Source organism: Condylostylus longicornis, unplaced genomic scaffold, assembly GCF_029603195.1.
Source record: "Condylostylus longicornis isolate FDR11 unplaced genomic scaffold, ASM2960319v2 ptg000137l, whole genome shotgun sequence".
In the NCBI taxonomy this organism is placed as follows: domain Eukaryota; kingdom Metazoa; phylum Arthropoda; class Insecta; order Diptera; family Dolichopodidae; genus Condylostylus; species Condylostylus longicornis.
In genome coordinates, this window is record NW_026578105.1 from 1,365,519 (window position 1) to 1,390,099 (window position 24,581).

At 28.4% G+C, this 24,581-nt stretch overlaps 1 protein-coding gene across 2 annotated transcripts in view; it reads right to left on the reverse strand.

Moving 5' to 3' along the window:
• LOC129615603 (rabphilin-3A) overlaps positions 1-24,581 on the reverse strand; it is a 59,963-nt gene that overhangs the window by 17,207 nt on the left and 18,175 nt on the right. The window contains exon 1 of one of the 2 annotated variants that reach the window (XM_055530880.1): positions 652-688. The exons of the other annotated variant lie outside the window; for it this stretch is intronic. The gene's annotated coding sequence lies outside the window, so the exon portion shown is untranslated. Of the gene's footprint in view, positions 1-651; positions 689-24,581 lie in introns of those variants that run through there. 2 annotated transcript variants of the gene reach the window in all.

Below are 24,581 nucleotides of genomic sequence, written 5' to 3' on the forward strand. Positions count from 1 at the left end.
GTCATTATTAACCAAAATTTGACAAATTGAAAAAATATTCCAAAGCAAAAACTTCAAGCTACAGAAAAACCTTTAAAAAATTCTTTTAAATTTTATTTTTTTACAGTATTTCTAAACATTCTTCTATGCAGAACATTTACATACTATATTATTAATACGTTTAACAAAGAATGTTATCAAAAAAAAAAATATATTTTTCATGTAAATTTCTTAAACTTCAAATTATTTGTTGCTCATCTCACCTGGATCTAAGATAATCTACAGAATTTTATCATCTATTAGGAATATACTTTTCTAGCTCATATATTATTTATAATATTACCATACTAATATATAATAACCATCATCAAATCCAGTATTTTTTATCAATTTAAATTTTAAATGATTACATAAATTTTAATCAAACCTCAAATATTATATAAGAGCAAAGTAATATAATTTTAAATTAAATATGAAAAAAAATTAATGGTTCACATTGTTTGATAAAGATTGAAAAAATCAAATTTAAGATTAAGGTAATCATTTTTATAGCTCTACTGTTTTATACACTTTCTTGAATTTTCTCTTTTTTTTATCGCTTTTTAAATTGAAATTAAAATGAACTTTGATATCTTGCTTTTAGAAAAAATTTTCATCTATAAAATACTTAACAATTTATTAATATTATATTCTGTTATACTTTTTGTTATATACTTTATAAGAAATTGAAATGAATGATATTACTGTAATTTTTTCACAAAGTAAACACTAATTTATGATTTAAAAGGTTGCAATATTCAATTATTATACTCGTATTGTAAATGTATGTGTATATAAAGAGTAAAAATTGCTATTCAAAACGTGTAAAAAGAAACTGAATTATTATTGTTATACATATTTATACAGGTATGTATATAAAGTATTTATTATTATGTTTTATATAAATATGTATGTATAAAAGAAATTGTATGCATGTTATATAAGTTGCCAAACGTATTAATATTTTGGGTTTTAAGCTGATTAATTTTTTTTTTGTTATTTTTTGTATTTGGGTATCTTACGTATTATTGGGTATGATTTGAATTTAAATTTTTGGCATACGTACATACATGGTACCAATTTTTTTGGTATAATGAACTTGACCTTTTTTACGATTTCTTGCAATACTTTATATATTCTGAGAAAAATGAAAATTGAAAATTAAATGATATAAACTTGATATGCATAGTAAAGAAAGGCAAAACACAGAGTTTTGAGCAGCACAGTTTTTGATTTGTTATTGACTTATACTTTTGTTGTATACGATAAGGTTATCTTTTTACATATACAGAATATACCACATACTACATTGTATATTGCCTGAGAGTGAACTTGGAAAGGGAATAAAATGGTGTCTCTCTTCTGTTATGCAAATATTCAACTTATCTGCCAAAGTCCACTTAGATTCAAAAAAATTTGCCCTTTTTCTGCTCGTTTTTATATAAGATTTGGTAACACTAAAATTACAATATTTATTGTTTCAATATTATGTAAAAAGACGATTTTACATGGTTTTCGCCTTTTATTTCTTTATTTATTCATACATAAATATATGTATGAATAAATAGGTATATGTTACAAATTATTAAAGTCATTTCAATAAAATGCTTTCTTTTGTATGTGTCAATTAAATTTTTATATTTTCAATATGTGTATATGCACACATTGTATTTAAACTTAGCATAAAATCAGAAATTTATTTATGATACCTTAAATTTTACATACTTTACTTAAAATGACAAGTAAACATACTTACATATATCTACATAAATATATAATAAAGTGCAGATATTGCATAGGTACGAACAATAATTCCAGAATTTTTCGAGAAATGGGAAAGAAATCGAATCTTAAACAATTCTTTAAAACCTGTTAAAAAGGTTATTTTCTCATTTCTTATTTGAGTTACGAAGGCTTCGCCGTGGGTTGAGGCAGACCAATTGCAAAAATTGGCTGGTTATGGCAAGAAAGGCGTTAAAGGAAAAAAGTATGAGTGGGTAGAAACCAACTCACAGGTTATATGAAAAGAAAACCTGGAAGGCACTTACAGGTTCTGTGGATAAATGGAGCGTTTATTGAAATAAGAAAAGAGTTTCTAGTCTATCTCCACAAGATACTTGAATTTGTCTGAAGAACAATTCTCGAGGGAGCGTTTTAGTTATTATAGGTGAAAGAGGTTTCTAATAATAGAAGTTTTGCAAATTCACAAACAGGCAAAATAAAATCAAAAAACAGATTTTTTTCAATTTCTATTAAAAATTATTTAAAAACAAGAACGTACATTGCATGCGTGTGTATGTATATGTAAAAAAATTATATTGAAATTATATAGTACCATTATCATAATAGCTTTATCATAAGGTCATCAAATAAAATCATTCATCCTAAAAATTGAATATTTTTATATCAATTAGGTCCAGATTCATTTTCGGTATATTTAATTTAATGTGAACCAAAAAGGACCACAAAACCTGATAATAAACTTGGGCATGGTTAATAATGCTTTGTGGGATGTTATTGACCCTTTTTTTTTTAAGAATATTTTTTTCATAATGTTAAAAAATTTGTTTAATTTTAATAGCTTAAATATATAAAAGATGTTCCATTATATTACCGTAATTAAGAACATATTTAAAAAAATAAAAAAAAAATTTGCTTTTTCGCTTTGTATAACGTTCAATAAATAAACCAAAGACATAAAAATCGCAACAACTTTAATGTTTGAAGTTTAATTTATTATGTAATAATAAAATTAAATTGAGAATGAAAATAAAGTCTAAGGCGATATAGGAGTCAAATTGTTTGAACTTACTTCCCATACTACTTGAATTCATTTGAAGAACCTTAAGTACAAGGACCTTAACAATTTTCCCATTTTATTTTAAAATCTAAGATCCAATTGTAAATAATAATTTAAAAGTAATACATAGTATTATCATATTGTATTTAAATATATATAAAATATAATTAATATACGTATACAAAATAATTAAAATTAGTATTGCCAATTAAATACTATTAGTAATAATTAAGGCAATAAATTACATAGCAGTCTTACCGATAAATACTTTTAACCCAAAATTCACTTACGAATCTTAGCACTTTTAATCTACATAAAGTATAGTAAAATAAACACATATAGAATTCTCGATCCTACAACAATAATTTGAAATTATAAATATTCTGTTTTATATTTTACAAATTTAAAATAATATTATTAAATTTCAGTTAAAGCAGAGAATAACATTCATTCCTCCATTTTTAAAACGAAATATTATGCAACAAAAAACATTATTAGAGAATGAAAAATAAAATATTTTTAAAGAAAACATCTGCGGTACTATTACTTTATAAGATTCATTGTGTATAAGCTGATAACCCAAAGGCAAGATTTAATGTATGGCAACATTTATGATTGCAATAACTTTCTAATTTTAATATGCCGCAAGCTGCAGAAAAAAATGTCAATCATTCTTTATAACTTATTACAAAGATAATCGTATATCGTATAAAAAAAAAAGAATTTTTTCAAAATTTTATTTTCCTATGCCATTTTCCATTTTCTTTAAAATTAACAGCAGTTTTTAAAATATAAATAACAACATTAAAAAGTGAAAACAATAACAATTTGTAATTTTTATTATTTTCATCTTAAATTTTTTTTACTGTCGCTCACATTTAATCTTTATCATGGCATACTGGCAAAAAAAACAATGTACTCGAACAATTATTATATAAGAGCGTGAAGTATATCAGAATAAAAAATCTGATGTGGTCAGCACATAACCGACCGCATTGTGTATTGTCTAGTTAAATGAAAGTGTTACAGAATATTATAAAAATGGCTGTTAAATACTTATTTCCAATTTTTAGGACATTAGTAAGCTTATAGTTAACATACTTAGAAAAATGTAAATTTGGCTCTTAGTAGAGTTTCGCTTTGTGCTACCCGAATTCCCTGAAATGCACGCCAGTTAGTTTCGGTAACAACCAGAACTCAAATATCAAATTTCAAGAAATTTCATCAATTTGTTCTGTGAAAAATGTAAAATCGGCCCGCAAATCAGTTCTCGAGCCCTGATCTTTCCAAAAAAGTTATATGTTCATTGCTTTTATATGAGGAATTCATATATTAAATTTCAATGAAATCGGTTGATTATTTCTCTTTATATACACAAAAATGTATATTTGACCCGTAGTAAACGCCCAGTTGCTGATGCCTGATTTCTTCCAAAAGTTAGGGATTTTTGCGTATGATCGAGCAAAGCTTATATATGAAATTTCAAGTAAATCGGTTGAATACTTTCTTCAAAATGGTGAAAAATGTAAAATCGGCCCGCAAATCCGTTTTCGAGCCCTGATCTTTCCAAAAAATTTATATGTCCATTGTTTTAATACGAGGAGTTCATATATTAAATTTCAATGAAATCGGTTGATTATTTCTCTTTATATACACAAAAATGTATATTTGGCCCGTAGTAAACCTCTTGTTGCCGATGCCTGATTTCTTCCAAAACATACGAATTTTTGCGGACGGTCGAGCTGAGCTTATATATAAAATTTCAAGTAAATCGGTTGAATATTTTCTTCAAAATGTTCAAAAATGTAAAACAGGCCCGCTAAAAAGTGCAGTTCCCGAGGCCTGATATATACCAAAAGTTGATCGATCCGTGCCATGGTGGAAACAAACTTACATATAAAATTTCATCAAAATCGGTTCAGCCGAACTTGAGATACACGCGTGCACACACAGACCGACAGACCGACAGGTTGCTAAAAATAGTTTATTTACACTTCCCTACTATGGAGAAGTACGTTCCCACCGAAAACTCGATATGCAAAATTTGTTGCCATCACATAACCTACCTATTGTTTACACAATACGGTCGGTAAAAATTGAAATTAAACCAACAGAAGTATCTGTTAGAGAAATGAATATCCTGTTTTTATATAAAATAAAATTTTATTTAAATAAATTTTAAATTATTTATCGTTTTTATACTTTTCATTTATCGTATAAGTTTAAATCAAATTTAAAATTGTTACGAAATATTAAAGAGGTGTGAATCATTTCAAAATGTCATAATTGACATATTACATTGACATTAAAATTTATTATAAGTGTCATGATTTAAAAAAAATTAAATCAGAATGCATATATAATTTGACTCTTATATTTATTTTCGATAGATGTCAAATTTAGCCTTCTCTAAATTTTACTGATCCTAAAACTGGACTCCAAACTAATACCTGCCTGGCTATGTGTTATTCGGCCTTTGTAACATGTGTCCCAGCCATCTTTACTTTCTTTCTTTTATAGGCAGGTTTTTTAGGCTTCTGTTCCGTAATCTAAGCTGTAAAATACGGTCATAGGTCATTGTTTGTTATTGTTTTTTCGCAGAATATTCAACTTATTATTCTAAGGCAACTGTTAATATATGCTTGCGCTTTATTGATACATATATACCGTGTACGCAAGTCGTAATTCAAAGACTTGCAGTACTATACAGTCCTTATTTTCTTTTCCCAAATGATGCGACATATTATCACGATGCTGCCCGAATGATGCGACATATTATTCATTGTATTCAATCTCAGGCATTTAGTTTTGCTTATTTTGAGACCAACTCCAGTAGCCTGCCTAGATCTTAGATGTTTACTGTGGCATGAAAAAAAAATATATAACAAATAGAATAGAAGGAATGTTTATAAAATTGCTAAAGAAAGGCAATCGCTAAGAATGCAAAAATTGACAGATTATCACTCTTTTTAACACGATGCATAAGGTGCTGGCTCTAACAGTAATAATCAGAATTGAAGCAAAACTAGACAAAATACTTGAAGAAAACCAGATCGATTTCCGAAGTGAGTAATACTGTCAATTGCATCTTCATCGATTTCCGAGCAACATTCGACAAGGTTAAACATGAACCCAACTGGAATGCATTACACTATAAAGGGGTACCAAGAAAAATTGTAATTATCATTAAAATCATGTACGAGAATACTAGTTCCATAGTTGTACATTACACTTATTCAAATAACTTCGACATTCTCTATCACCGTGCCTCTTCATAGTGTTCTAGGTGAGGTAATGAAATGAGTTAAGATGACGCCTAGAGGTATCAAATGGGGCTGACCAGCAAGATTGTAAGGGTATCGTTAGTATGTAGACGACATGTGTCTCTTAGCTCTCTCACACAGACAGATGTTGGTCAGTTTAAAAAACAAGTAAGTTTTCTTCCTCAGTTTTTTATTTAAAAATTAATTTTGATTATTTTACAAATTTATATTTAAAAATTTTAGGACATATTAATGATAAATTACTGTAAATTTTAATTACATGTTATCATCAGCTAGAATTTAAAAAACACACTTTTTGGAATAAAATACGTACATATATCTTTAAAAATTTCATTATAAATACTACTGAAAAAAATCTAATAGTAAAAATTCATTTCTTAATTTGCGTACATGTACATATGTACATATATATAATAAACATTTTGAAATGAAAGCAAAATGTAAACTTTATTAATATCCTTAGAGTATAAAAATATAATTTAGCATAAAATTTATTCTCCAGTCGTAAAACACGGTCACAGCAACATAACAAAATTTTTATATCCAAATAAAAGGATCAAAATTATTAAATTGCCGGCAAGAGTGTTAAGCTACAATTTATACTTCTGCTTTCCTTTCTTTAATGTAAGCCAAAAAAAACAAAAAAAACCAAAGGAAAAGACAAAAGAAACCCAAGGCCAAAATAATCATAAAACAAAACAAGAATTGTTAAAAAAAAACAGGAATCTTTTATTTATTTTAATTTTCCACTTCCATTTTCTTTATTATTTTTTTCTTATGTTTTCCAATTTTTTCATTTAAAAGTAAATATTAAACGCCTTGCAGTCATTCGACTTGTCAAGAATTTAAAAGAAACTCTTCAGAAACACACAACAATTAAGAATTGAAAAATTTTTAAGGGATTTTTAAGGGAGAGAATCGTTAAAAATAATTTTTAATCAACACAGAAAACGCGCAAATAACGCAATATAGTAAAGGGCAAGGATAATTAATACGCACGATGCAGGCATCTGTACTGGGCATATACGATTTATTCTTTTATTTTAACTATGTTTAATTGTTTTCTTTTATAAATTTTTATACTTTCAGTACTCGGTTCTTAATTTTCTTATATAAAATTATTTTCTTTTAATTATTTTTCATTTTTGATTTTATCTTTTTTTCAAATATAATTAATAAGAATAAAATTAACATTATTCTTTTAAATATTATTTAAATGAAAAGAAATTAAAATTGGTATGCTTTGTTTTTATACATTTAAAATATTTTAATTAAATTCCAGCACAAAATATTTTATATTGGAAAACAACTGTTGTATATATATGTGTGTATGTATATCTATACAATATTGTATTTTATTTTCTTTTTCCAAAATCCTTGACAATGAAATTTGTTTGGTTTATTTATACAATCAAAATTTTGATAATATTTAAATTTTCTACCCATTTCATAAGAAGTTATTCAATATTGTTTACAATTTTAAATGAAATTAACCCTTTTCTTATCAATGCCAAATGATATATTTTTCTTTTACTCAAGTTTTGAACCCTTTACTATTTAACTATTTCGTATGAGCAAAGATTCTTGTTCAGAAATCGTTAAATTGTCATTGCAATCTGTATTGCAATATCATATTTTGGTTACATATACATAGGTTGTAAATTGTAGATTGATTGTAATAACAGGGTAACGATTCACATCAACCCATTATTAGTTCGATTTATGGTGTCTGCGATTAAGTACAAACATGACGCCTAAAATATTCTACCAACACCAATCTTTTCCTAAATTCGAGTATCTTGTGGGGAACAATTTTGCCGTCTCTTTCTTTTACTCTTGGGACACATTGATACAAATGCAAATACATTCATGGGTCCGCAGATTGGCTAGATTCTCTCCTGCAATACTGAGGGTGAATTTAGGTCCTCATTCCACACTCTCATAGATTAGGAAGGGCTCCCATCATCATGCTGTAGTTTAATTATGGTGACAATATTACAGACAGAAAACCTTAACCTTAAGTTCCGCCTGGCACTGCACGCCATGAGCGATGCGGTTGTTTTTGTCACAACTATCTATCCGTGCTTCCAAAATAAAAAGTTGTTGCCGAGTATTACTCTCAGATATTTGATCTCCGTCTTCGTTTCAACTTGTTCTCCAAACACTTGAATTGAAGGTATATAGATGTCTCAATTCTTTTCATCTTGTAGTGAACAACTATTAAGTCATTTGCAAACCCCCCATACAACATTCAAATAAAGCACTCCCTTCAATATTTTATGGGGAGTTTGTCGAGGTAGTCTATAGTATATATAGGTAAATACTAAGTTTATTATTACATATGTAGAAATTACTCTTATAGTTTTGTTAGAACAGACAATAATAATTGATTCAAATACTTAGACAAAAAAATTAATAATCGCAGACTTCATTAAGAATCTTTATAAACTCGAAAATAATTTTATTAACTATCACATAAAACAGTACATTGTTTTAATTAATAAAAATAATATGCGGTAACCTTAATTAATTCATCTATTTTTTTAAATGAAAATCATATGCAAGAAATTGTGTAGGTCTTCATAAATATTAAATTCTCTATAAGTTGTAATTTTTTTTAAGTTGTAAGAACTTGTAAATCTTTCAGAAAAACTTAATAATTAAATTAAAAACTGAAAATTTTTAAATGCTCGTGGCAAAAGAAGGCAATTTAAGAAAAACTTTCGCATATAAAAAATTATGACAATTGCAATAACATTTTAAAAAATTAATTTTTTGCTTTATAATATTGAAAATAAAGTTCAATATTATGCAATAGTTAATAAAAAAATTCTAATTACAGTTTGTTCTTTGTAATCTTAAAATAAGAAATTACTCCTTATTTTAAGAAATTTTCCGAAATGGTTGAATATTGAATTTTTAGTAATTTTTCCAAGAATTAAAACCAATTGAAAAATAAATCTAAAATATTCATAATTTTAAAGAATTTTTAATTTATTTGCAATAGATAAATTTGCAGAATCATAAAAAAATTATTCTACCCCAAGGGCTTTTACCCTATATTCTTTTTCCTAGTATTTAGTTATTATTGTTAAAAATATTTGGTAAACATTAATAATTCTAAGAATTATTAATTTATTATTTCCATTTACTTTTATTTAGTGTACACAATATTTTCTTAAAAGTAGAATTCAAAGCAAACATTATTCTTCAAGTTTAATTCCATGTGGTATGCGGCATGCTGTTGTCATAAATTCTTCTTTGTTGCTAGAGCATTAAGCAAAATTGGAATCGGGAAAACGAATTCGGCACGGTTGACATTTGCAATAGGGTAAATAGAACAATTATTTTTTCCTACAACTCTATTGTTGATTTGAAAAATTTAATAGCATATTCTTGAAATGAGAATCTAATTGTGGATATTTTTACAGAATATACTGATCATATAATAATATTCCAAAAATTGAACGTAGTGTAGCACATTATTACACATTTAACTCTTTAATCCTATAAAAAACACCCTATATATAAAACAAAGACATATCTTTAGAACATTATAAAAATTGTCATACGAAAAACCAATAAAACCTATATATACCACATCACCTATATAGCTGATACGTAAAATTTATATCAATTAAATTAAAAATAATTAACGAAAACCTTGGTAAAGTTAGATTCTAAAATAATCTATATAAAAACTAAAATAATAACCTTTTATTATTATTAAGAAAATACTTTGGCCGGCTAATATTACATTTACCACCTATGTATATGAATTCATAATTAAAGGCATATAATGCGATTATAAAATTTTATTGAATATTAAAATGCATCAAACCATATTGACCATTATAAAACTAAAAATAATTGTATATTATAGGATCACCTATAGATGAACATTCAAAGTATATGAAATTTCATAATTTATGTAATATGTATATGTAGATATATGTGGATATAATATAGTATGACAATTATATTTAATAAAAATTCCATCCAGTACTTTTAGGGACTTTTCTATAATATACTTTATTATAGAGATTGATACAAAAATTTTCTTGAATTTATTCCCAGTTGTTTTAATAACTCAATCACGTTTCGTCATATTTATCATTGACCTTATAAAAAAGAAAATTCTTAAACCAGAGTTAAACTGCTTATCACAATGTATAGTAGACACCTACTCAAAAGTACTTCTATATTTTATAATTTTGTTTCATTCAAACAAAAAGGGCAAAATCTAATTTTATCACACAAACGAATTTTCATTGGAATATTTCAATGTGGACACAATTACAAGAACAATTATTATCTTGTCCCAATAGTAAAGCATAAGACACCTTTGTTATTTCAAATAATAATCTTAAATAATTTTTAAATAAATTACTAGGATCTTGACGAAATTATGAAAGGTATACAATGAAGTTTGGTGAGCCGTATAGAACACTTAAAACATGCAGACGACAGAGTCCTACTGGCCCACAAGCATCCAGATATGCATGGAAAAGAAAAGCAGTAGAGATTAGAATTAAAGCCAGAAACGTTAAATTTGTATAAATTCACAGTTCCGTTCAACATCAATGCTTTGCCAGTAGAAGATGTGTAAAAGTTCAACTACTGGACAGCATTATATCGACATCGGAAGGCGCTAAGAAAGACATAAACAATAGGTTGAAACAATTGTTAAATTGTCCACCATTTCAAAAATTTTCGAAATGATGTTATATGATTCCATATAAGACAATTGCATGCAATTTACTGTCAAGAATAAAGTCGGTTTTCTGAAAAAGAAATCTACAGTTATCAATAACAAATGGAAAATAGGTATCAAACTGACGTTATTTATACTGGTTTCAGTAAGGCTTTCAATGTTATTCCTTACGAAATAATTATTTTAAAGTTAAAACTACCTTATTTTACTCCGTGCAGAATACTTGGCAGATAAACATTAGAGTGGAACAAACAGAGAGAAAGAGATGTTGGGCTAATCAAGGATATGTGGCAAATAACAGTAAGGGAAGAAATCACCACTGTCAACATGACATTGACAGAAGTAAGAAGAATGACCCCTAGGCGAGTTCGGTAGGAGAAAAAGAAATGTGAAGTAGGAGAAAATGTGACAATATACATATGTAAATATCTGTAACTTTTCATGTATCAAACATTGCTTATAAACATACATATTTATTATACAAGATATTTTACCAAATTAATATACAGTACTATGTTACACAATCAATTCCATATACCTACATATATTTACTAAAAATTTAGAATTGATTATTATGTTGAAATATTAAATTACATACTTTAACAAGATTTGTTGATTTCTAATTTGTTGAAATATTTAATCGCCTTACAAATTAATAATCTTTTATGGTTAATTAGAAAATTGCAAAAATCATTCAAAATTCCTCATAAATATTTATTTGAGATTGAAAGTTTCAAATTTCATTATTATTTTTATTTGTTATACAACAAAACTATTTCATTTAATGAATAATAAATTTTAGTTGTATAAAACTTATTTATATTAAGATTATTTCATTGTAGAAAATTGAATTTATATTATAGAAATTTACGAAAGGAGTAGAGTTTTCTGAAAAGAAAGACATTTGATAACATGCATATGTTAAAGTTATGCCAAAAACCTGAGTAGGTTTTTCTTAAAACAATAAATTTGCTTTATTTTTATTCATTTATACATTGAGTATTTTACTTAACATAGTGTACTCCATACTCACAATTTGAATCTAAATAAATTCATATTATGTAAAAAACTTATGGAGTCAGCACAGAAGTTCAGTCTATGCCATTTCTATTTTTTGAAAAAATTATCATTTACTTTCGGTGGCAAGATTCCAAGGCAAGATATTCCGGCAAGTATTTTTTAAGTTATAAAAAATGTTAAATTAGCCCGTATATAGTAAAGGTCGAATTTCCAGGATTTGATACATATCAAAAGTTCATCAATTTTTTTAACAGGCAAAATAAATTCTAACATAAAATTTTATCAAATTCGATTCAGCCGAAATTTACACACCGACATCTTCCTAAAAATAGTTTATTTCACCTCTCTACCATGTAAAATGCCCACCCGTTCAAAACTCAAAAAACGGAATTTAATGCGATCAGTTAACGTCTCTTATTGTAAGAAATGCAGTCGGTATACTAACACAAATTGAATAAATTTAATATTTTTATTTAATTTCTCATATTTTATTTATTTCTCTAAATTCAGTAAATAATTATGAAGACAAGACGAAATCTGATTTAATGACATTTATAAAAGTTTTCCAGCTAAGAAAAAATTTTTCGTCCATGAATTCTCCAAGGAATCATTTATAACGTAAAATAAGGTTGACGAAAACCCGAAACCAAACCATTCAAAAAATAAAATATCTATATTATATTTGTGGGTATACGAATAATTTTACGGTATTATGTTTCCCTCATTTTTTTTTTTTGCATTTAAAATGCTAACGTTAATATTCAAACACAAAAACTTTTTATTTTACTTAAAATAAAAAAAAAAAATAATAAAATAAAATGTTCAACAACAGTAGGCGTTAGATTGAAAAACGCAAGAAATGAAGTTTGTTTAAAATTTACAAAGAGAAAATAGGGGAAGGGCGGTTGAGAAGCATGACCCGCACGACGACATTTATAACATTTTCTTCGAATAAAAATCTGTTAAATTAAAAACTTTCTCTTGATATTATAAAAATTTACAACATTACATACTTCATTTTCTCGTTATTAAGAAAAGCTTATATAAATTTACAGTAATTTTGAAAAAAAAAGGAAAAATTGGAATAACAAAAGTTTTTTGTAAAACTTATTTTACCACATACAAATTCAAAAAGCATAATAAAAAGTACGAATTTCTAAACATTTACTTATGTAAATCAAGTTAAATTAATTCAACTCTATAAAACTGTAAAAATTATTGGTATTATTAAATATATGAATAGTAATGAGCTCCCTTGCAAAATTTTCTAGATCGAATGAGATTCGATTGAATTTCTTCAAAGAATATAAAAAGAAATACGAATAAAATTTAGTTGTTGGTTGGTTGATTAACGTAGCAGTAGGTCCATCAAACCCCTATTATCACAAATGTGCCATTTTGCTATGACTACCCCATGATCACCAAGCCGTCATTGAGCGTACGATTACAAATAGCATATCTAAGCCACGCAGTTCTCTTTGAAATCTCTTTCCTCGTCAAACATGCTCTGCCTCACGTGACAAGCCCCCGGCCAGAGGCGAATACCCGCAAAGAAAGTGCAAAATGGTTTCCTTCTTGCACATTTTCCGGTACCTGCAACACATTGTACTGAAGAGTAATCTTAGCCGGCTACTCTTCAGTACAATGTCCGGCCTCCTTTGTAAACTGTCGTAAGACAGGCAATATCTCTCTGAGATATCGCAAAAAGCTCGTCCGATTTCCTATGGTTTTGGCTATGTTAGTTTGTTAGTAACTCGTAACCTGTTAGTAACTCAAACGCATAATAATTATTAAACTATCTATGTAGAACAATACTTACGTATATGCAAGTGTAAGAAAAGGCTTTCCCAATAATTTTTTTGACTTAATAGAAATTTAATAATTTTTAACTCAAAAAATTTGGTTTTAAACAACAAAATCGTGGCTCATACATAACACAATAACTTTGTCCTCCACATTTTCACTGATATACAAAAAACTTTTAACCTTAATTTCCTATAAAAAAAAAAACTACAACAATTTATTTGCTCACCTCAATATACAAGCAAATATTCATATATGAAATATAAAATTTACTGCGAATCATTCTTATGAAATTCACCAATTTGCTACATAACGTACAACACAATTTGAAGTAATTTGTCCTTTTTTTTTTTAAAGCAAATAAAAAACAAAATCAATTCAAGTTGAAAAGTTAATAATACGAGTATTTTGTGTTAAAGTATTGGTTATGGGAATATAAACGCGAAAAATAATATAATAAAGCATTGCACTAATAAAAAAAACCTTGGAAGTAAAAATATAAGCAAAAATACAAGCAAAAACGAAAATATGAAAGAGAACCAAAAAGAAAATAAAAAAAAAAAACCAGTAACTTTCCACCAGTTGAGCACATTTTCTCTATTATCCTTTCTAATGATATAAAATAAGAAAAAAAAATAAAAAATAAAAAACAAAAACAAAATTTTTTTTTCTTTACCTAATTTTTGTTTGTCACTTCGTCGTTTCAACTTGTTGTTGTTATTGTTATTGTTTTTATTATTGCTTGACTGTTTGTGTCATATTTTTATCCTTCGAAATTCTCAGAAATCGCTTTAGTATAGGCGCCTTGTAGTACGTTAAAAATTCATTTGGGATTTTAGTCTGATTTGGTATTTTTTTTTTTTTTTTCTGTTTTTTTGTTTGAAAGATTTACAAAAAAAAAAAAAAATAAAACATTTTAAGGATGTGCAAGTATATTTACAGTTATGAGTATTTTTAATATTTTTTTTATTCGCTTATTTTTTTTTTCGTATATGTACACAAAATATAATCGAGTACATGCGGTATTTATCTTCATTATTGTATTTATTCAGGGATAAAAAAATTTTAAAATTGTATTTTAATATTAAAATTCCACTTGTAATAAAATAAGGTGTATAAAATTGAGCAGTTTAAAATATATGTGTATGTATTGATTATATTTTAAAATAAATAAGTTTTTAAATCAACTCAATAAAAAGTTATAAAATTGGCACATTTTTGAGAAATCTATTGAAAATTGTCCGGTTTATTATAAATACAAAATGCACGAACAATTTGCAACAGAGTAAACAACAATTTTTATAATTAAGAAGAGATGAAAAGAGTTGAAATAATAAGGGGGAATTAGTGAAAATCTAAAGAAAATATTTTACAGTCTCTTCTCCAGAGTATAGCAAATATTTCTCAAATTGATGACAATACATGAATTTACAGCAATATAAGGAAAAAACTCTTCAGCGATTAAGCTTCAATTATTTGTTTCCATGTGAAACACTATAAATTTTACATCATTACTAATACACCGTGTAATTGCTTAATTAATTGTGCCTATGAAATTCCATTGATTTAATTTTATTAGTGTATATAGGCACAATACTTATTAATTAAGCAACTACATGTTGTACTAATAATTCAGTATATTAGTGAAATAAGCACAATATCTATTTATATATTATGTTTCCTTTGATTGTGTGTTTACCATCTTAATGTAAACAATACTTAATAATCATGTTCAGTTTCAATTCATACCTTTGTATAGCTCAGTTAGTATAAAGTGTCCGCCTAGAAAGCAATAGGTAACTGGTTCAAGTCAAATTCGGGGAGAAAAATTTTTTTAATTTTTTTTACCTTTAACTCGTTCCTCTGATTACATCATCTGTTCTGCATTTGTGTAAAGAAATTTCAATTGATTTAATACTAAGTTTACATTTAACGAAATTTTCTTATACTCACATTTAATTATGGAACTGTCAACGGTACTAGTAGTTTTTAATATCATAGTCCATTATTAATCAAAAACATTTCTAAACTATAATTGAAAAAAAATTTAACAATTTTTTGTTGCTATGATCAACTATTTTATACCGCAACATTTTTTTTTTTCATCTTTTCCACGTTTTTGATCATTTTTGTGTGTACGCTCGCTTAATACAGTACAGAAGAAAAACGGAACAAAGGATAGAAAAATGGTAAGTTTATTTTCACGTTATAAAAGACGTGTTTATTGCGCTGCAGGATATTATAAAAGGATTTATTTTTCCTGTATCTTTAATTTAGATATCACAAGGGAAAATTATTTTTTTTTTTATATGTATATGGGTACAACATTATAATATTGTTCCTTGTACCTTTTATTTTAAAAGTTAAGCTTTTCCTTTTTCAGCTGGGGCATAATATAGGTTAATAATAATAACAGAAAAACAGAAAAAAAAATTGAATAACATATGAAGTCACTTTTGTTATTTTCACTACAAAATTTTTACCTAAATTTTTCTTGTTTTTTAACATTTTAATATTTAAATGTGGAAAACATCACACTAATAATTTGTTTACCTAAAATCACAACAATCTTAACTCCATTTTTGTTCAAAACCCAAGTTTTTTCAATTTCTGTATTATTTTTGGGGGTAATACGAAAACGTATATGCTCTGTTTAGTTACCATGAAAAAAAATATTCTAAATGAAATTAATATGAACAAGTTTAAAACTCCAGGATCCAATTTCTTAACATTGTTTATGAAGCCTTACAAAAGACGAATTTCAAAATAAAAAAAAAAATTTAATATGTTTTCCTTATGCTTTTCCTTAGATCTATTTGACGTTCAATCTCTAAGCGAAATCTTGACCAATCTGTAGTTCCATTTGTCAGCGCAGGTTTCGCTCTTTTCATAACTATATTTTCCTTAAGTACAAGAATAACCACCGAATGATCGGAGTCAAGATCGTAGTTATCATGTACCTCGATGAAATTTTTCGCAATCCGTTTCGCTATGAAGAAATCTATTAAATCTGGACACTTATTAACATCGGTTGGCCAATACGTTGGCTTCGCAGTAGAATGAAAAAGGCACCCCGTGCCGCCAATTGCTGTCCTAAGTTCTCTTCCTCTAGTTGAAGTATGCCTTGAACCCCAATCAGTGTGCTTGGCGTTAAAGTCACCCCCCAATATAAATCTATCGCCCAGGTCTGTCAGAACGCATTGAAACATTTCTGCCGTAATTTTAAATCTAGGGTGACGATATAATGCAGCTACTCTAAATTTCTGCTTAGTCGAAATGATCTGAACCGCTGTCATTTGCATTTCCTCGGTATGCATCTGGTGCAGATCGCAATGCACCACATTTTCTTTTATTATTATCGCCGTTCCGCCCTTCGCTATATTTCCAGGATGGTTCGAGTTGTAAATTCTATAACCCGGAAACCGAATCCTGCTTCTTAAGGTCATATGTGTTTCAGTTACGAGGCACACGTCTATATTCTGTGTATGCAGAAAAACTTCAAGCATGTCCTTTTTATTTGCAATACCATTGCAATTCCATGTTGCTATTTTAAAATTACCTCGTGCCATCATTTACCAGGTCTTTTGGTATTCGATTTTTTCCCTTCGCTCTCTAAAATACTCAATCTCTGAGAGATTTTGTCCATCATATCTAGCATGTTCTGCATCATATTTTGCATTTTATACAAAACATTCACGTCACTAGTCCTTGTTTTATTGCTCGTGCCACCGTCATCAGTTTTCGTTTGGAAAACGTCCCTGTATGTTACATCTTTTGAGACTATTCTCGAGGTGAATTTCCTCGGTGGCCGTTCAGAATTCTTCAGGTTGTTGTTGCTGTTCAATTTTCTACGTTTTTGCAGTTCCTTAGCTACAAGGCAACCCCTATATATTGCTGGGTGGGCCTCCAAGCAATTGGAACACTTTGCTGCAGTACTCTTTGGCTTACTGCAATCTGATGAATCTGATGTAATCGATTTCATAAATTTTTTTCATCTCTTTTTCATTTGAGATTGTTAACATAAACAGCGGTAGAGGCACCATAATGTTTCTCCCATTTTCTTTCATTTTTTTAATTTTATTGGTTACATCTAAGATCTTGTAACCCCTATTGGTCTGGCCTGCTTGTTTTCATAGGTATGCCATTCTAGTCCAGATCCATTCATGGCTCTGGTAAGATTCCTGTAGTCCATTTCGGAATTTACAATAAGCTTAAATTGATTGTTGTTCATCATTTTAACCTTATAATTGATGTCCTTATTTTTTAATGTTGTCTATATTTTATTATAGTCAACCACATTATTTATGACTACTGGAGGCGGCCTAGAGTTTTTCGTGACATTGCCTCGACTTTTAGAATCAGGAATATCCGTTTTCTCAGCGTTAGTTGTCACCTGAACCACTTCCGGAGACGATTCCGCTTTTCTTTTTTCACTGGACCTCTTTTGTTTTAGGATCCAATCCGTTTCTCTGGCGAGTTCCTCCTCATCTGTTGAGTAGGCGTCTAAGACTGACCTCACCTGCTTTGCTCGTGGTGCAGCCTCTTTTTCTTTATGACTGCCCACATTAGACTTATTGTTTGTAATTTGCGTATGCTTCTCTTTCTTTAGCTTCTCATTTTCAGCCCTCAGTTGAAGAACCTCGCTTTTCAAAGCCACACAGAGCTGTTCCAGTTGGCTAATCCTTTTATGTATGTCAGCATTCTGATCATCACTTTCTTTGTCTTGAGCTTTACTCATGTTTATACCCTTATTGGTCTGTGGAGCTTAAATGTTCGGTAGTCCACCTTCTCTATCTCCATTCTTTTTTAAAATCCGCACATCAGATGTAGGTGGTGAACGCCGGGTTTTCGCGTTCCTCCTGAACGGATCAATCAAATGCAATAAATGGCTCTCCCCAGAATCCGTAGAGCCGACCCCCGAAGAGGGTGGATTCTCCAACGTAGTTGAATTACCACCTGGGGTACTAAATCCTTTTGTTTTGTCCATTGCACAAATGATTAAATTCTGCATTTTATACCTACTGCCAGGATTCAAAAACTGCCGTCCCTCAGGGATCAGACGCAGACCAGGGAGCCGCCTATTCTAGGTCAGGTCTGGATTTACCGCCCGCGCGCTTCCTAACCAACGAAACCCGAATTAAGAGCCGAGTACTCGCTTTCACCCGCTCTCGTCAGCCTTACTAAGTAAGTTGCCCAGGAGACACCCGGCAGATAACTATGTCACTTACCTTCTAGGAGGCGAGAGTCGGATTTGTTGGCAGAGCTGATGTTTTCAGAGGGCATTTCCTAGCATTTTCAGCCCCACATGTTAGGAAAATGTGAGGCTGACTAGGGCCCATGCCAACTTTTGTCCCCCATTCGGTTGCTGATTATGTTCAAAATTTGACGGCGTGTGAGAAAACCAATTACTCACTGTGGAGGGCAACAAAGAAAATGAAGCAACCTATCAAACATCACGCTCCTATTAAAAACAAAGATGGAACGTGGGCAAAAACTGACAAGGACAAGGCAAATGCGTTTGCGGATCATTTGGCCGATATATTCTGCCCGCATGACAGCCGGAGCGTGTATGAAAATGAGGAATCTGCTTTTGTTGGGGATAGCGTGACTATTCCAATTGTCAAGGAAAGAGAGGTCATAGAAGAAATCAGGACTCTTAAACCTAAAAAGGCCCCAGGATTTGACATAATAACGGCCGATATTTTGAAAGAATTACCCAAAAGGGGTATAACGATGCTTACGCGCCTAATAAATGCGTGTGCAAGGTTCAATTACGTGCCTGAAGTTTGGAAAGTTGCAGAGATAATCATGCTGCACAAACCTGGCAAACCTATAGACAAGGCGAGTTCTTATAGACCAATCTCATTGTTGCCTATGATTTCAAAACTGCTAGAGAAACTTTTATTGAGAAGACTCCAGCCTATAATTGAAAGTAAAAGGTTAATCCCGAATCATCAATTTGGTTTTCGCCGCAACCACTCAACCATAGATCAGATTCATAGAATAACTGACCTAATAGAAAATTCACTGGAAGAAAAAACTATATGTTCTATTATATTTTTGGACGTAGCCCAGGCCTTCGATAAGGTTTGGCATTGTGGATTAATAAAAAAACTTAGGCGATTACTACCAAGGCAGTATGTTGACCTGCTCGAATCTTTCCTGACTAATAGGGCATTTCGAGTTAAACAGGAAGAGGAGTACTCTTCGCTTAGGGATATCAAGTCGGGGGTACTACATGGGAGTATATTGGGCCCGATACTATACTTGCTATACACGTGTGATATTCCTGAATCGGAAGGAGTGACAACAGCTACATTTGCTGACGATACAGCAGTTATCGCAATAGGACGAAATGAAAATGAATCTACACAAAAATTGCAAAGGGCCAGTGATGAGATCTCAAAATGGACTAGAAAGTGGAATATAAAACTTAACAAGGTGAAATCAGTACACGTAAATTTCACTAATAGGAAAATTGACAATTCATTTTCGGTTCGAATAAATGGCGTCTTGATTCCGTCCGCAAACACAGCGAAGTATTTGGGAATGACGTTGGATGCGAAGCTCAGATGGAAGGAGCACATAAAGAAAAAGAGATCTCAACTAGAGGAGGAATACAGAAAGTTCGAATGGCTTTTGGGGAGGCGTTCCAAATTGACAATATACAACAAAGTTTTGATATATAATCAAATATTTAAGCCTGTCTGGGCTTACGGTATTCAGTTATGGCGCTGCGCTGCGCAGACTCATATCCAATCTATACAAAGATTTCAAAATAGAGTATTACGGGACATTGTAAACGCCCCTTGGTATGTCCGTAATGCCGATATAGATCCTAAGTGTCACAGACGAAATTAAAAAGCAAGCAGCCAATCATAAAATGCGTTTATCCAATCATGTCAATATCGAGGCGGCTCGATTGGTTGACAATCAAAACTTTGTTAGGAGACTTAAACGTACGAGACCTCTCGAGTTAGTTTAGAGTTTTTTATCTGGAACAATGAGTACTTAGTACGCTATTGTGCCAGATCAAAAGCTTGTAAATAATCAAAAAGGTTAGAGCAAAATTAATGGTTACTCGTTTTCGAGTAGTTTTATAATTTATTTTGAGGAGGGTGTTTTTTAGTGGATTAAAGTTCCACACTACTGCTTTTCGTCTGGCAGTGTCTTTCGAGATTTTTCACCCTTCCTCTCGGAAAAAAAAAAAAAAAAAAAAAAAAAAAGAAAACATGTTTTCCTTAAAAATTTGCAAAATGTGACTTACAAAAGTTTTGATGTTAGGCGATAAATTAAGCACATACGAGTATATATTATTTACGTGAAATAAAAAATGAAAATGTGTACATACAAACATTTGGAAGAGTGATGCTTCATGTTTTTTTAAGTATACGCCGCATTATTTATTTATAATAACATGTAAATTTTTGTTTGTTTGTTTGTGTTATATGAGAACCGCACAAACAAGAATCGTGGAAAGTTTTTTTTTCTTTTTGCATTTTGTTTGTTTTTTTTTTTTGTTGATGTCTCTTAAATGTTGAAAGATTAAATTTTTTCCAATAATAATGTTATACAAAATTATGTTTACATAATTAAAAAACTTAATCAAGAGTTCTTTAAAATTCTTCAAGTTAAAGGAAAATTAACTGGAAATATACAAGAATTTTTAATTCAAAATAAATTTTAAAGTTAATGAGTGCCTGTGCGTTTAACGTTAGTAAATTATAAGAAGCATACACACTTGATGTAACGTTAGTTTTGTGGTGTTTTGTAAGACAGGAGGAGTGATATTATATTTCTTAGCCGAATCGTAGTCAAAGAACAGAACAAATATAACAAACACATGAAAACAGATGATATCGAAAAAAAAAAAACAGGATTTTAGACTATTTTACCGACGGCAGTAATTTTGGTTGATTCCGGCCTCTCCCATTTAAATATGTGTATGATATATCAATTTTGGCTTTTTGCCGGAGAAAATCGTTCTTGTTCTGTTTTCGACGAAACGGTTGCCCACGGAAGCCGATCCCGACGAATGTGATGAAACACTGTGTAGGAAACGAAGTGGATGTGATACAAGCAAATAATTCAGAACTTCAATACAATTACCCACTAGAATTGAATTCTAGCCAAAACTCAGGGAATTTTATTAAAAATTTTATAATTTCAATTTATTGATTAAAAGTTGTTGATTTTGTGGTCTACAATCCTTTAAGAAAATTTAAATAGTCATGAAATATTTACAAAAATTCAAAAAGCATATATTATGGAAACAATTAATGTTTTTTCCACGCTCTAAGATACTTGAATTTTTAGTAGCTTAGCTAAATCACATTTATTTTTTTCACATTATATATAAAACAGCAAAACATTCTGTTTGGGGTGCTCTTTAAAAATTTTCATTTCATTTTTTCTTTATTTTCGTTTTAGGTTCCTACTTTTAAATAATGGACACCTTTAACATTATATTTTCACATACATATACTTGAAAATTAATGAGGTATTTGAATTAAAGGTATAAAAAAAATAAAAAGAAACAAAAATAATTTTTTACTTATCGCATGACATGTCATGCATATGTTTTGAATACTTACCCCCACTTAAATTTTTATATAAATCCTTTAATATAACTAATATTCCTAACAATGTTAATTTGTTTTTGTTTTTTGAAAAATATTTTTACTTAAAGTTTTGCGTGTCTATCATTTAAGTATATATACATATATGTATTTTAATAATCACCGAAACAAGAACACAAAGTAGAATACTAGAAAACAAAACAAATATAAAAATAGTGAGAGGAAAATGTGACATAGGTGACATATAGAATAAAGAGATATTCGAAAAATTTAATTCTGTTAACATTATATAGGAAGAAAACCATATTAATCCTTTCTAATTATTTACTCAATTATTTTCTTCTCTCATCTCTTCTGTACTCTCCTTTTTTCATACATTTATTCTCATTTTTACTGAAAAAATAAATATAACAATCTTGTGTCCATAATATGCACACGTAAATATTATTTAATAAAATGTGTATAGACTTGTTTGTACACAACACGTATACGTATATAAAATTATTGTAATTTATCTACATACATATATGTATTTATAAATATGTATTTTATATTCATTTTTATTATTATTATGCGAATTACTTTATTTTGTCCTTTTCATTAAAAAAAAAAAAGAAAATTTCCTATGTATTCTTTGCAGCTAAAATGTTAATTCACACATTACCACAAAATTAATCAGAGCAAAGAATTTTTTATTAGTTCGGTCTGTTGCCTTGTAATAAAAGGCAAATTGTATAATATACGTAACACAATAATTGTATATATATACAACGAAATTCTATTATATCTATTATTAGGGGCGATAATGTTTTAAAAGTTTTGTATATATAATATTATAAAAATTTATAAAAATCGAATTTTTCTATTTAAAAATATATTCAAAAGTTCACAACTGTTACAGTAAATAAAAATTTGCGAGATAGTTAACTAAATAGTATTGTTTTTCGTGGGTCTCTCTAATGAGAAAAGCCCGGGCAAATATTGTTCTAATAGTTGTTTCTCGCCCGCTTATCCTTGGTACCCCAAAGCATGGTTCCGCCCGAATTAAAAAATTGAATTAGTAAAATCAAATAAATATTGAAATCCTGCTAATTCAAATTAATTACATCAATTAATGTTTGTGAATTTAGTTTTTAATAATTCGGAAAAACAAATCAATTTTTCTATTTCTAGTTTTTAAGAGAAGAATATTAAAGCTCCTATCTAAAATCTAACTACTAATTGGGCACGTCAGTAACATAAGCTTTTTTGTAATCAATGTTAATTGTTGAAAACTGGTGAAATTCACAAAAATTTTAATTTTTTTTCAATTTAATATTGTAAGCTATTTAATTTTATTTTAATTATAATTATAAATAATTATAAATAAATAATTTTAAAAATTTTTTTATTAACTTAATTATTTATTGCTTTCTCAATTATCAATTTTTGATATTTAAATGATTTCAAGTTCTAAAGAAAATAATTCAAAGAAAATTTTTTTAGAATACTTTTGAAAACATTCCAATCCTTATATAATTATCTAATACAGGATAATAAACACATTTTATATAGAAATATTAATTCCACATTAATAGTCAATTAAAATTTTAAAATAGCTCTATATAAAATATTACGTTTAAATTTAATAGCTATTAAATAATTATATCGCATACATATTTCAAGATTCAAGAAATTTCAAAATTTTATTAATAAAATTTATTATTAAAATAAATTTGATTAAATATTTTATTTAGAATTTTATAGAATAATTATTATTCAAATCTATATTAAATACAAATTATTATATGTGTATACCAATCGTTAAAAATATGTTATGTATAACAGATATACTTTAAATTTTATAACATTTATAAATATATTGTTTATGAAGGCACGTTGTTTTAAGCATGAAATATATAGTGGAAATTTTATAGTAATTACATACGATATAAAATTTATTTGAAGTGTTCAATAGAAATCTAATTAAAATTCTTAAATAGAATCTAAAATATTCTAAAATAACACATTTGTATATTATTTTAATCTTTAAAAAATATAATTTGATATAGGAGATTATATTATTTATTATATTTGATTATTTGATATAGGATTATTTGATATAGGAGATATGAATATAGGAGATTAATGTACATATTGTATTTTACAAAAACGCATTGGCGATTACTTTGAATTCATGCATTTTCGAACCCGTTTTCCGAATTAGCCCAACAGTATATACTTTACTCAGATGGTGTTCAAATGTTAAAATTCTGAAGAATATATTGATGTTAGAACAAAAAACGATTTATATAATTTATTAAGCATGCAATTTTCAATTTAACCATTAAATTTAAATTCTCATTTAAATACTTAATGCTTAT